Source organism: Colossoma macropomum, unplaced genomic scaffold (genome assembly GCF_904425465.1).
Source record: "Colossoma macropomum unplaced genomic scaffold, Colossoma_macropomum, whole genome shotgun sequence".
NCBI classification, from domain to species: domain Eukaryota; kingdom Metazoa; phylum Chordata; class Actinopteri; order Characiformes; family Serrasalmidae; genus Colossoma; species Colossoma macropomum.
The window spans coordinates 16492270-16505202 of record NW_023494802.1 but is presented as its reverse complement, the minus strand read 5'-3'; positions in this window follow the sequence as shown (position 1 = coordinate 16505202).

Here is a 12933-nt window from a genome sequence, read left to right as displayed (position 1 = left end):
CAGTCAAATATCACCATATATAAACATATATGTGTAACACATATAGCTATTTAGTGATCTATGATAGAAATCATGTATTATATATGGATGGCATATCGCTGTTGTCAGAAGAAAACCTCTCCAAAATGTTAACTTTACAGGAGAAGGAAAAACATATTTTACTTTTACTGTAAGTCAATGGAAGCAGACTTTTTTCCAAGTCATTTTGGCCTGTTTCCTTTCGTCGATTCTTCATAGAATTTACACACAATGCAAAGGACAACAGACATTTACAAATTATGTCAAAAACTGAAAAACAACAAAAATAGAGATACGAGGTTTTCTTCCGACCGCAGCGATATATTGCTTATATATGCCAGCTTCATGTTATGTGACACAATGTTTTTTATTGCATGTATGTTGCTGGTGTTTTTCATTTGCAGTTTTTGAAAAAAGCCTTTCGGTGTATGAATCATATATATGTGTATGATCTGCGTAACAGAAGTGTTCACCCAAATATCAGACATATATACATGTTCCATATATTCTGAATATATTTAAAAGTATTTTATATATATATATATATATATATATATATATATATATATATATATATATATATATATATATAATATGTCGGAACGATATATGTGCATATATAATATTATTTTTCCATATGGAAAACAGAAGTAGATTGAAAAACTGCTTGGCAGTAATGCATTTAATAAACATAAAGCAGCATATGGACTATAAAAGGCTTAATGCTAGCATATCAGCTCACTGAAAGATGGTCCATGCTGTACTGTCGCTTGTTTAACAGTTGAGGGCGTTGTTGTTGCACAGCTGTGCTGAACACTGGCAACCTGTTGATGTCTTTGCCACTCTTCAATCAGCTTAAATGAACTTCATTTCCGTTTAGGTCGTTGCTTTTGATTAATGGCTGTGTCTGTTTTTGTGTGTTAACCTGAGGTGCTGAGGTTGGACCCGAGACTTTCGTAGGTAAATCCGATAAGGCCGATAGGTAAATCAGAGGGGGTCAGAGCATTTCCGCTGTACAGGAATGCCAATGTTGTATAACCAGTCACAACTGATGCTCTGTGTTTTTAACATACATATTCATTTTTGTTAATCTTATCAAGGACCTAACTGGCCGTTCCCTTGCAGTATCAGTGTCGTACGATGTATCGTCAGTAGCAGCTGTATAGCATTGTGTTGTTTACATTCCCCAAGGGCACAGTTGAAGTGTCAGCAGCTTGGGGCCCCACAGATACCCTTCTATATGGCCCCATTATTTGCAGCCTGTGTACATTGTGAGGTGATGATGCCTGGACTGTTTGTTAGGGTGGCGGCATGGTGCGCTGTACAGCGTAGGAAACCCCACCTCAGCCGTGAGTGTGTTTGGAAGGGGGGGAAAGTCCCCTTAGCTCAGGCACCACTCACGTGGGCAGGAAACACAGACTTTATCGCTCCTGTAAGGTCATCTCTGATTATAACCAGGCCATGGTAACTTTGCACCCATACTTTAGGGCCCTTAGGGACTACATTCACCTGCTAAACAATGCCTTTACAAGTAAGGTCAACAGTCTGATGCCTATTTTAGACCTTTTTTGTGTTTGAGTAAATATTAATATTACTGTGCTCAGAAAATGGTGGACTTTGTTTGGAATTAACGTGTTTTATTTAGTTAATCGGCCATATGTGTCAGCGGATATGCGTGGATACTGTTTTATGATGCAAAATCACTCAGAATAGTGCAAGAATGGTGTGTCAAGCAATGTTTACGAGTACAGAGTGCAAGCAGGGGTTGAGGGGAGTTATTGGTTATTTTGGAGGTGGAATTGTTAAATTTTAATTTGCTGAATTTCTTCTAGACTTTCCAGGTTAATTGACTTCTGCATGTGTTTCACTTCTTTTTAAAATGTTAAGGTATTTTGATGAAATAATGTAAAAACATGAGTACATGAGGGATTCATGTTTGAAAATTTGGTTTCTCAGAGATTATTTTACTGTCATACTATATTCAAAACTGTTTTTAAGCATTTCCCAGTGGTCTTTTCCAGGACATGAGTGATCACCAAAGGAGCTCTTGTGGAATATCGGTGATGTGAAGAGTTACGTCCATGATTTGTTTGTTGTTGACAGTGATAGAATCTCTGTGGTTGCTCTGTTGTCACTTGGTTGAGATTTGTCTGAGAGGGTGCTGGGTTATGGTTTACATAGTTTTCATGCTCTGCAAACCATTTAGCAACCAGTGATCTATCCTGCTCATTGGAGCAGATTCTCCCTATCTGGACAGATGGATGATGAAACAGTAATAACAAAGCACCTGCAAAGTCATTAGCTTTAGGTGTTTTATATACAATAACTTATGTGTTATATAATTGGATTTTAACTATTACAAACTTTTCACCAAAAAGCTTTTTAGATATTTTCAGAATATTTTAAGAATTCTCTAAACAACAAATGAATAAAATGATGCAGAAACTATGATTTTACGTTCATTTTTATCAATTTATTTGTTTTGATATCGATCTTCACTTTAGAAATATAAAGAATGTTGGATATCAATTTTATTATAACTTGCTTCTCAGTGTTATACAGCTTTTTCAGTCATTTTAGAATATTATGCATTTCCGACTCTTAATGTTAATGTCAACGTAACAACCAAAAATTGATATGATTAAATAATTTGCAATTGTAGTTATATTTTAGGCAGAGTTTGCTCAATACTAAAGATTTTTAGTATTTTATTATAAACTATAAACTCTATATTTAATTGAAAATAGTACAAAGACAACATATAAAATGTTGAAACTGAGAAATTTTATTGGTTTTTTTTTATTTATTTATTTTTTTTAATATAAGCCCATTTTGAATTTGATACCAGCAACAAATTTCAAAAAAGTTGGGAAGGAGGCAACAAAAGACTGGTAAAGTTAGGTAATGCTAAAAAAAAACACATGGTGGAACATCTCTCACCAAGTTAGGTTAATTGGCACCAGGTTAGTATTGAGTATAAACACAGCGTCTTTCAGAGCTAAAGATGGGGAGGGGTTCACCACTCTGTGAAAGACTGCACAAGCAAATAGTGCAACAACTCAAGAATAAAGTTTCTCAACATAAAATAGCAAAAAACTTGGAGATTTTATCGTCTATCATATATAATATCATTAAATGGTTCTGAGAATCTGGAGAAATCTCTGTATGTAAGGGACAAGGCCGAAAACCAATATTGGCTGGCCATGATCTTCAGGCCCTCAGGCAGCACTGCATTAAAAACAGACACAGTTCTGTGGTGGAAGTCACTGCATGGGCTCAGGAACACTTCTGACAACCACTGCCAGTGAACCCAATTTGTCACTGCATCCACAAATGCGAATCAAACCTCTACTATGCAAAGAAGAAATCATAAATAAAAGGATCCAGAAACACCGCCGCCTTCTCTGGGCCCGAGGTCATTTAAGATGGACTAAGGCGAAGTGGAAGAGTGTCCTGTGGTCTGATGAATCAAAATTTGAATTTCTTTTTGGAAATAATGGACGCTGCATCCTGTGAGCTAAAGAGTAGAGACCATCTGGCTTGTTATCAGTGCACAGTTCAAAAGCCAGTATTCATGATGGTATAGGGGTGCATTAATGCACGTGGTATGGGTGCCTCGCAAATCTGGGAAGGCACCATTAATGCTGCACGATATACAGATTTTGGAGCAACATATGCTGCCATCCAGACAACGTCTTTTTCAGGGAAGGCCCTGTTCACTTCAGCAATGCCAAACTACATTCTGCATGTTTCACAACAGCATTGCTATTAAAAGAGTCCAGGTGCTATACTGACCTGCCTGCAGTCCAGACCTGTCACCCACTGAAAATGTTTGGCACATTATGAAATGAAAAATACAACAAAGGAGACCCCAAACTGTTGAGCAGCTGAAATCCTATATCAAATAAGAATGGGAAAACATTTCACTTTCAAAACTACAGCAGTGTCTCCTCAGTTCCCAAACATGTTTACCACTGAAACACAGTGGTAAACATGTCCCTGTCCCAACTTTTTTGAAACATGTTGCTGGCATCAAATTTAAAATCGGCATATATTTTTAAAAAAATTATACATTTTTGTTTTAACATTTGATATATTATCTTTGTACTGTTTTCAATTAAATATAGGGCTTAAATAATTTACACATCATTGCATTCTGTTTATATTTACGTTTTGCACAGCATCCCCATTTTTTTGGAAACGGGGCTGTAGTATACTACAACAGCCTTGGTCGGTAGGTGATGATATATTATCTTAATCTCCAGAATTTAGACTTTAGGCAGGAAAGGTAGCATTGGAGCAACATACAGTGTTAACAGCAATAAGCAAAATAACCTACTTTATTTCTCTTTGTTTAGTGATTGGAAGATAATGCTTTTAAAGGGTCTATATCAAGTTGAAATAATGAGGTAACATGTAAACATAGTTAAAGTTCCAAAACTTACTGTTCAGTCCCCCAGTCCACAGATGAAAACTAACTACAAAAACATCCTGTTTTGAATTCATTCGTTCTGTGATGTCACATGAAGCAGCTCATTTGCATTTTTAAGCAATTGAACACGAGAGGGAATGTGTTATCGCAATAAGACACAACCTCGAGTGTTCTATTGCTTTTATACAACAGTTAAATGAATAAAGTAAGAAATAAATAAACTGGGCTGTGAACGCGGCGTTTAATATGTTTTAATGTTCGCAGTTCTTTCTGCCAAATTGTAGTTCCTTAACAAGCAGCTTGTTGCTACGTCAGAGTAATGAACTCCGCTCACTCGCTGCTCAGTCTGCTGTAAGCCTCGCCTTCTGAAGTACAGACTGAGCCATAAAACTGCCGCAATATCAAGTTTAGCTCAGTTTTGTCATTTTTTGCGAGATCAGTATTAATGTTGTTTTGTTCCAGCCAGTCTGTAAAGCATCTTACAGCCCATTTAGTTTGGCGAATGGTGTTGGGTTCATTTCTGGCTGACTCCAGGTTGTTTAGCTGTTCTTCTGTCACAGCTGCCGACTGAAAAGCTGCTCAGTGGTGATGACAGTTTGAGAATTTAGTCAAATGTGATCTTAAAAGTTTCCATTTTCTGTTTGTGGCAAAGTAAGAAGTAAAAACGTTCGAATGGCTTGAGCTGTCAAAGTCGTTGCTTAGCAACGGCGTCTCAGCGGAGTGATACAGTGTTTGTGAAAAAAAAACCTGTGATGTTATGGTGAAACAACAGCAAGGTTAGAACACTTCTCAACCAATCAGCTTGCTTGGCCGGAACTAACTGTTGTATAAATCCACATATTCAGTCTCCAGCTGTTTAGCCCTGCCCAATCATATTAAAGTTCTAGGAAGTATTTTAACTCTGAGTGCTTTTTGAAGGAGGCACAGCCAATCAGAACAGAGCTTGTTAATCTCAGTCTCTAAGGCACAGTAACAGAAACAGCCTGTTTTATTGTGAATAATAAAGACAGGTTGGAAATGTTCATGTAAAAATGAATTATGATCATTTTTGGTACATAAAACTGCAAAATTGTTATAAGCGAACCACAAAAGGAAAAATGAAATTGAAGAAAAAAGTAGGACGTTTTAAGGGAGTTCTTCAACGTCAGCTGAGCAGGACGTGTAATCACAACGTGATGCTGGTCTATGGTGGGAAAGACTGTATGCGCACAAACTTGGTAACGATCTACTGATGTTAAACCGATCAGACTGAAATCAGAGCCTTCCATCTCATCTTATATTGCCTTTTTTAGTCTCTAACAGAGCTTGTCTGTCATTATATGAGCATTTGACTGGGCATTTGACAAAAGCAACCATAAAGGCTTTATAGTGTAACCTCTATGTGACTTTCACCCTTTTGACAATGAAGGATAGCACTTGGATGGATGTAACAGCACCAAACATATGGATCTCTCCATATGTTTGGTGCTTTCACAGTAAGTGTATCGGTATGTGTTTATTATGGAGTGATGCAAACTCCAGCGTCGGGCCAAGTCTGACACAGCTCAAGAGTGATTGGTTAAGTACGTGATTCTACAAAGTCTAATTAAGGAATAATTAGAAGTGTTTAGACTGCTGTCTGCATGAAGTGGAGGATGATTGTTTTTCCTCTGTGGTCCTTTTTTTGTCCTCTGCGACCTGGTTTTCTCTAAATCACGGTCACTTTTATTACAAAAAGCATCTCTTTCCTTTCGTTATGTAAAGTAATGGACCTCGGTCTGTGGTGCGTTTAGTATGCAATCTCGATCGTGGTGCTTTCAACTCATGAACAGCCCCTCTTTCAGCTGAATATTGTAGAACATATGTGTCTGGTCAAACCTGAGCGATGAGTTACACAGAAAAGGGGAAGGAAAAAAAAAATAAAAGAAAGAGAGAGTGAGACTGAAAATCATCCAAGATCTTATTAGAGACAAAGAGGCATTATCCTCTTCTCCGTCAAGGGTCCTCTCTGTCTGAGGGGAGAGTGCATGTTCTTGATTCCGAACACATGTATCAGAACACATAAAACACTGCGTTCGGGGCCCGCAGCTCAGGCCGGAGAGACAGAAACAGCCCCAGGCACGGTGTTTACGCTCTGCAGGAAAGATTTCAACCCACCAGCGATCCATTGAGTTTGCACGTTAAAAATCGCTGTTGGACCGCTACCCTATCTTTCGGACACTGCAGCATCTCGCATTGAAGTCTGTGCGACCATGTAAAGCAGAGGACATCAATTCCGGTCCTGGAGGGCCAGCAGAGTCCAGCACAACGTGCTCAAACACTCCTACCAAACCACTCAGTTAATTAACGGATGAGTTGATTCAGGTGTGCTTGAGCAGAGAAAAGAAATCGCTAACTGTGCCTCACTGGGGTCCTTCAGGACCGGAATTGATGACCTCTGATGTAAAGCAGGGATGATGTGGGAGGGCAACGAGCCTGGGAAAGCAGACCTGCTTTTCTTTGTGTTGCATTAGTACTTTTAAGGAATACTCCAGCAATTTTCTTATGTAAAGTAATGGGCCTAGTCCCAATCCTCTGCATCTGTAGAATTCGGTTGATTACCACGAACAGTAATTTTGACTCGTTTCCCTGCTCTTAGAAAGAAGCAGAAAACCCATCGACTCAAAATATAACAGAAGTGATTGGTCAGCTGTGCATGTATTGTTGTAGAACTATTTCATGTGATCTCTTTATGCAAGGTATTTATAAAGAGGCGCTTCAGACAAAGTGAAACATGTAACCGTTGATAGATCAGTCGTAAACATGCCTACTCGCCTCCTACCGCAGTGATGCAATAGTCTTTAAAGTGAGATTTTCTGGTTTTAAAATGAGGAAAACCCCCTTCAAATGATGTAGCTTGAAGGTGGAAGGAATATTTCACCAAGAGCTTTGGAGGAAATACATCTAAATTGTCTTTTGAATTTCACATCTGTATTTATTAGCCATAGCATCAGTGCATTTCTTAATTGCCATGTGGGGGGTTTTTGCAATGTGTGCTGGGTACTGTAGTGAGAGATCGCTGATGGATTAAAACGCAAAAATGATGCAAAATCACAATTTCTGTCGAACTGCTGAGGCTGAGGGATACAATGCTGAGCTACACAGTTTTTCATAATATGACAAATACCATTAAATGTTAGCTTTAGGCCGGAAAATCCCTTTAAGCCGTGTATCTGTATAATTCTTCCTTGAAAACATGTATTTTTGTAGAACAATTTCATGAGCTCTTCATGCAAGGTATAATTAAATTTGAATTAAAGACGCACCTCAGCCAAATTTAGTTTTCCAGAGAAAAGAATTCTCAATAATACATTATCTACCCGCTAGTGTGATCGAAGTTCCTGCCTGCTCACCATCGCATGAATACCAGGAAAGTAACCGGAATCTTTTTTTTGTTTTGTTTTGTTTTGTTTAGTTTTTCCCACTGTGCTGCTCTGGTGTTCAGAATCTTAGAAGACAGCTTTGGTAAGACATTCTCTCGTGTTTAGATCCTAAGACTTGATACTAATACTGTTGATTAATTCACATTATATAGTCACTCACTCACCCACACATCATCTAAGCTGCTTATCCTCCTGGGTTGCGGTTGGTGCTAGAGCTGTAAGGCAGGAAATGCCCTGGAAAAGTTGCCAGTTCATTGCAGGGACATTACATAGTCACATCTTTCAAATGTTAATTCATATAATTTAGCAAATGCCCAATGGCCTCTATGATAATTGTGTTTTGAGTCAACAGGTTCTTACAAGTAGATGGAAATGCACCAGAATTATTGATTCAGATGCAACAGGTATGAGATTTGATTGAAGGTAAGGTGGCCCTCCTCCTCCTCCTCCTCCTCCTCCTCCTCCCCCATCACTCAGCACGATGCCAGCCAGCGCTGGCGCCTGTTAGCTCACATAACAGAACTGGCAGTTGAAAAGATGCAGTGGCTGGCTTCACATGACTCGGAGGAAGCTTGTGGTAGCCTTCACCCTCCTAGCACTGGTGGTATCGTGTGATTGAGGGAGTCCTAACTAGTGGGTGGAATTAAATATGACAAAATTGGGAAGAAAATTAATTGGTTGAAAAATATTCTGATATTCCTTTAAAAGATACATTACATTAGATTACATATGCCATTGTATCTGTCTCCAACTGCCAGAAAGTTACTCACTAAGCTCAAACCTTATCAATTGTTAATGCTTTTACTCCTGGAGCCTGTTGGCTCATGGTTCTTTTTGTGAGGTATGAAGTATATTAATAGAGACCTCGCGACAACTTTTCGGGGGAAGATGATTCAGACGTCAAAATGTGTTACTTTGAGATTATGATGAATGTTCTAACTTTCCGTACTCTTGGCGTGTTTCTTTTCCCTGATATCTCAGTCCAGTTTGCTGAGATCGCGCCTCTCTCAACAGGAAGTACAGTAATTCAGTCGCACAATGAATGCTGGTAAACACATTACACATACCCGCACGCACACACAAGTAAGTTCCAGCGCCCTTGGCACACTAAACTCTTCTGACCCTTTTCGCTTGTCTCCGTAGGAGCCTCAATAGAATGAAAGGGATGCAAAGATTCCTACCGTTAGCTTTAATCCGTTTCAATTCAAATCTTCCTGTGTGGCTTTTTTTAACAACAGTTCACAAAGCAGTTTTACAGGAATCCAGGTCCAGACCCCTGATGAGTAAGCCGAGGGTGACAGCGTCAGGAAAAGTTTCCTAAGAAAATGAGGAAGAAGCACTGATAGAAAGCAGGATTCAAAAAGGAAACCCATCCTCTGGGCCACAACAGAGCCTACACTTATGATATACATAGTACAAGTATATGAGTAACAGAGGCTTAATCATACAGAGGAATGATCCATGAGATTAGCCAATGACTAATGTTAAAAGTCTGTAAGAAAAGTATTTAAGGTGATCTGGTGGGCTACTGATTGTGTCAGACGTTCACAGAACGACTGATATAAGAATGTAGGAGTTCAGTATGAAGGAGGTGGCGTTGTTAAAGGAACAAGGAGTTCAAGTAGGGGTTGGCAGTCAGGAAGCTCTTCAGGGATCCTTCAAGATCTGTGGTTCCAAATTCTGGATCTGGAGAACCCCTGATCTGAACATTGAAGTGTCAGCTATGGACATCCAGGCCTGGAACGGAAGTATCCAAGCTCTGCCCACATTCTTTCATTGTCGTGAAGTCAGAAAAAAGGCTACGTTCACATTAAAAGTATCATTGCTCAAATCCGATCTCTCTGACACGATGGTTCACACTCGTTTAGGTAAGCGATTCAAATCTGTCATTAATGTGAACGAACCGGCGTCCTGAAATGACCCTCATGAGCACATCCTACTCAGTAACGTCAGGTGAATGAATCACGTGCATCATCAGCACAAACTAACGAGCAGAACGAGCTTCGCTGAGAAGATAGTTAACTCTGATCAGCTCTCAGCTTCATTATTAGAGCGAGACGAAGGAGAAAAAGGTGAGATGTGTTTCTTTTCCACCGTTTACAGGCTTTAACTTCTGTTCGGCGCTGCTGCCATGGTAACGCTGAATGATGGCGCACACGCAGTGCAAAAAAGCACATGAATTCTGATCTGAGCGTCACATTAAGGTCGCATGGAATCGGATACATATCCGATCTAGGACCACGTATGAAAGTGGCTCAGGTCGGATTTGAAAAGATCAGATTTGTGTCCACACAGCTCTGAAAATATAAGATCTGAGGCTACTTTCACATTATCAGGTTGAAGTGGCATGATTTTTTGCCCTAATGTGACTCAGATCTGATGTTTCAACAATTAATTTCTGCAGTATGGATCAATTACCCAAACAAGTGTAAACCATTGTGTCAGACAGATCGGATTTGAGCAAAAAATCGGATTTGAGCAATGAGGCTGGTAATGTGAACGTGGCCTGAATCACATCAGGGCAAAAAATCGTATATGTGCCACTTCAACCTAGTAATGTGAACGTAGCCTTAAAGTCCCATTCAGCATAGTGAGAGTATGAATGGATCTCATGTCTCTGATTGCTGCCTCCTCAATTCCTCTGTCCTGCCTCTTTCAGACTGTGACCCAGAAACTGATCGCACTCTGCCATCTTTAAGGACGTATCAGCTCTTTAAATGCATTCAGAGGAATCAAGTAGAGTGGAGGCTTCCAGAGTGAGGAAACACACGTGCATCCTACGCGGAAGTCTTCTTTATTGCATTGTGTGTGATACAAATTCTCCACATCCAGCTCGTGCATTAGATTTACAGTTAATAGGTTAGTACTGTTAAAGGATGATGAACGTTTATTAAACTGTTGATGTGGTTGAATTTTATTATAGCATTCCTATGTGAAAAGTCAACTGATAATAAGATGCGAGTGTTCATTACTGGCAGATCTGTGATCCTTAAGTGAAGGACGTCTTATTTGACAAACACATTTGGCATGGATTCCTCCGTCCTCGCATCTATATCTTGCATCTTTTCCTTGTTTTCTCAGAGACATAAGGAAGACATAAGGAAATAAAATGAGGATGAATGATAAAAGATATCGCTGCTGTCTGAACAAAACGCATCTCATAATGGTAACTTTACAGGAGAAGGAAAAAAAATGGCTTTACTTTTAATGTAAGTCAATGGAACCAGACTTTTTTCCCCAAGTCATTTTAGGCTGTTTCTTTTGGTCCATTCATCATGAAATTTACACATAATGTAAAGAGCAACAGGCATTTTCAAAATATGTCATAAACTGAAAAACAACAAAAATGGAGATACAAGGTTTTGTTCTGACAGCAGCGATATGGGATCCACCCACTATACTGTGGAAATTAATTATCAAAACGAAAGGTAAATAGTTACACGGTCAGGACGGACTGTGGGGCATTTTTTTCTTCACGTAATTGAGCTAACGTTAATTTGTTGCATCACCCCTCATAGCCCCCTCCCCTCCTCTCCAGCCCCACTGCCCTCTTAATCTCCACTCTCCTGACCTTCTTCACCTCCCCCAGCAAACCCCCTCCTCACTATGAACGACACTCTCCACCACAGGCACCAAAACACCCTCCTGACCCCCTCTCCTCCAATCAGAATCAGAAAATCATTCATTTGCCAATATATCCCGTCTTTCTCGGTGCAGGTGTGAATAACGTTTAAGATGCGAAATCAGTCAAGTGCACAAAGACGATGTGCAAAAGACAAAAGTGCAAATACAGTGTATAAAAGAAAAATAAAGAAAATAAAATGAAGCAACATGGTTGTGACTTGAAGCTGAAAACATGTCAACAGTAATTACAATTGACCTATCAGTGCTCCACCCACAAATGTGTTCTTTCATAGCAACTGTTGTTACAGAACACTGAGAGGTGTATGAATTAAGGGTGGTGTTTAGATTCACTACATTATATTGAGTGTCCAGTTTAAAATGCTGTGCTACTGAGCTGGATTATGCTGTCGTAGTTGATCAAAACTAGTCAGTATCAAGTAATTTGCAACCATGCTAACATTAATTACACAGCAAAATACTGCACTGGATCTGTCCTAACAGTGTGGCCTTTAACACATACAACATTAATATCATTTGAAATTAACACACTATGAATTTAGATACATTTACTTCAAATTATGTACAAGAACTGAGCTGTGTGCTACAGTTTCTCTTTAGGTTGACTTGGATTTTTTTCCAACATTCTTTAAAGCTTCTCCAAGCTCACATCGGTTGCTGGCTAATTTAGCTAACATAAGCTAATGTTCAAGTTTAGCTAAATGGTTAGCCAGTAAACCCAGTGCAACCTTCAGCACTGGAGCTTCTTTCTCTAAGTAGAAGCTCAAGTCATTTTTACTTTTACTAGTATTTGAGTGAATTAATTAACACTTATTATAGCAGTATTCTCAAATACATATGAAATACATAGTGCTCTTTCCATCCCTGGTTACTGTGTTGCTAAAGCATGTCGTTCATCTTTCAATGGAGCCAGACTTTTTTCCAAGTCACTTTGGGCTGATTCTTTTGGTCCATTCCTCATGAAAATTACACCCAATATAAAGAGCAACAGGCATTTTTAAATTATGTCAAAAACTGAAAAACGACAAAAATGGGGATATAAGGTTTTGTTCCAACAGCAGCGATATGAGATCCAACCACCATACTGTGGAAATTTGTTTCCCAACATTCTTCAAAGCTTCTCCAAGCTGACCTCGGTTGCACTTTGTGGGCAGAGCACAGATAGAGTACAGAACATAAAGGTAGTTCATAACAAAGTCACTAAATGCTCAGATTGATATATTTTGTCTATATTTTAGCTGTCGGAAGAAAACCTTGTCATTTGAAAACCCATAATTTGAAAATGCCTGTTGCCCTTTACATTGTGTGTAAATTTCATGAAGAATGGACCAAAAGAAACGGCCCAAAATTACTTGGAGAAAACTCTGGTTCCATTGACTTACATTAAAAGTAAAGTAGGTTTTTTCCTTCATTTTGGAGATACGAGGTTTTCTTCCAACA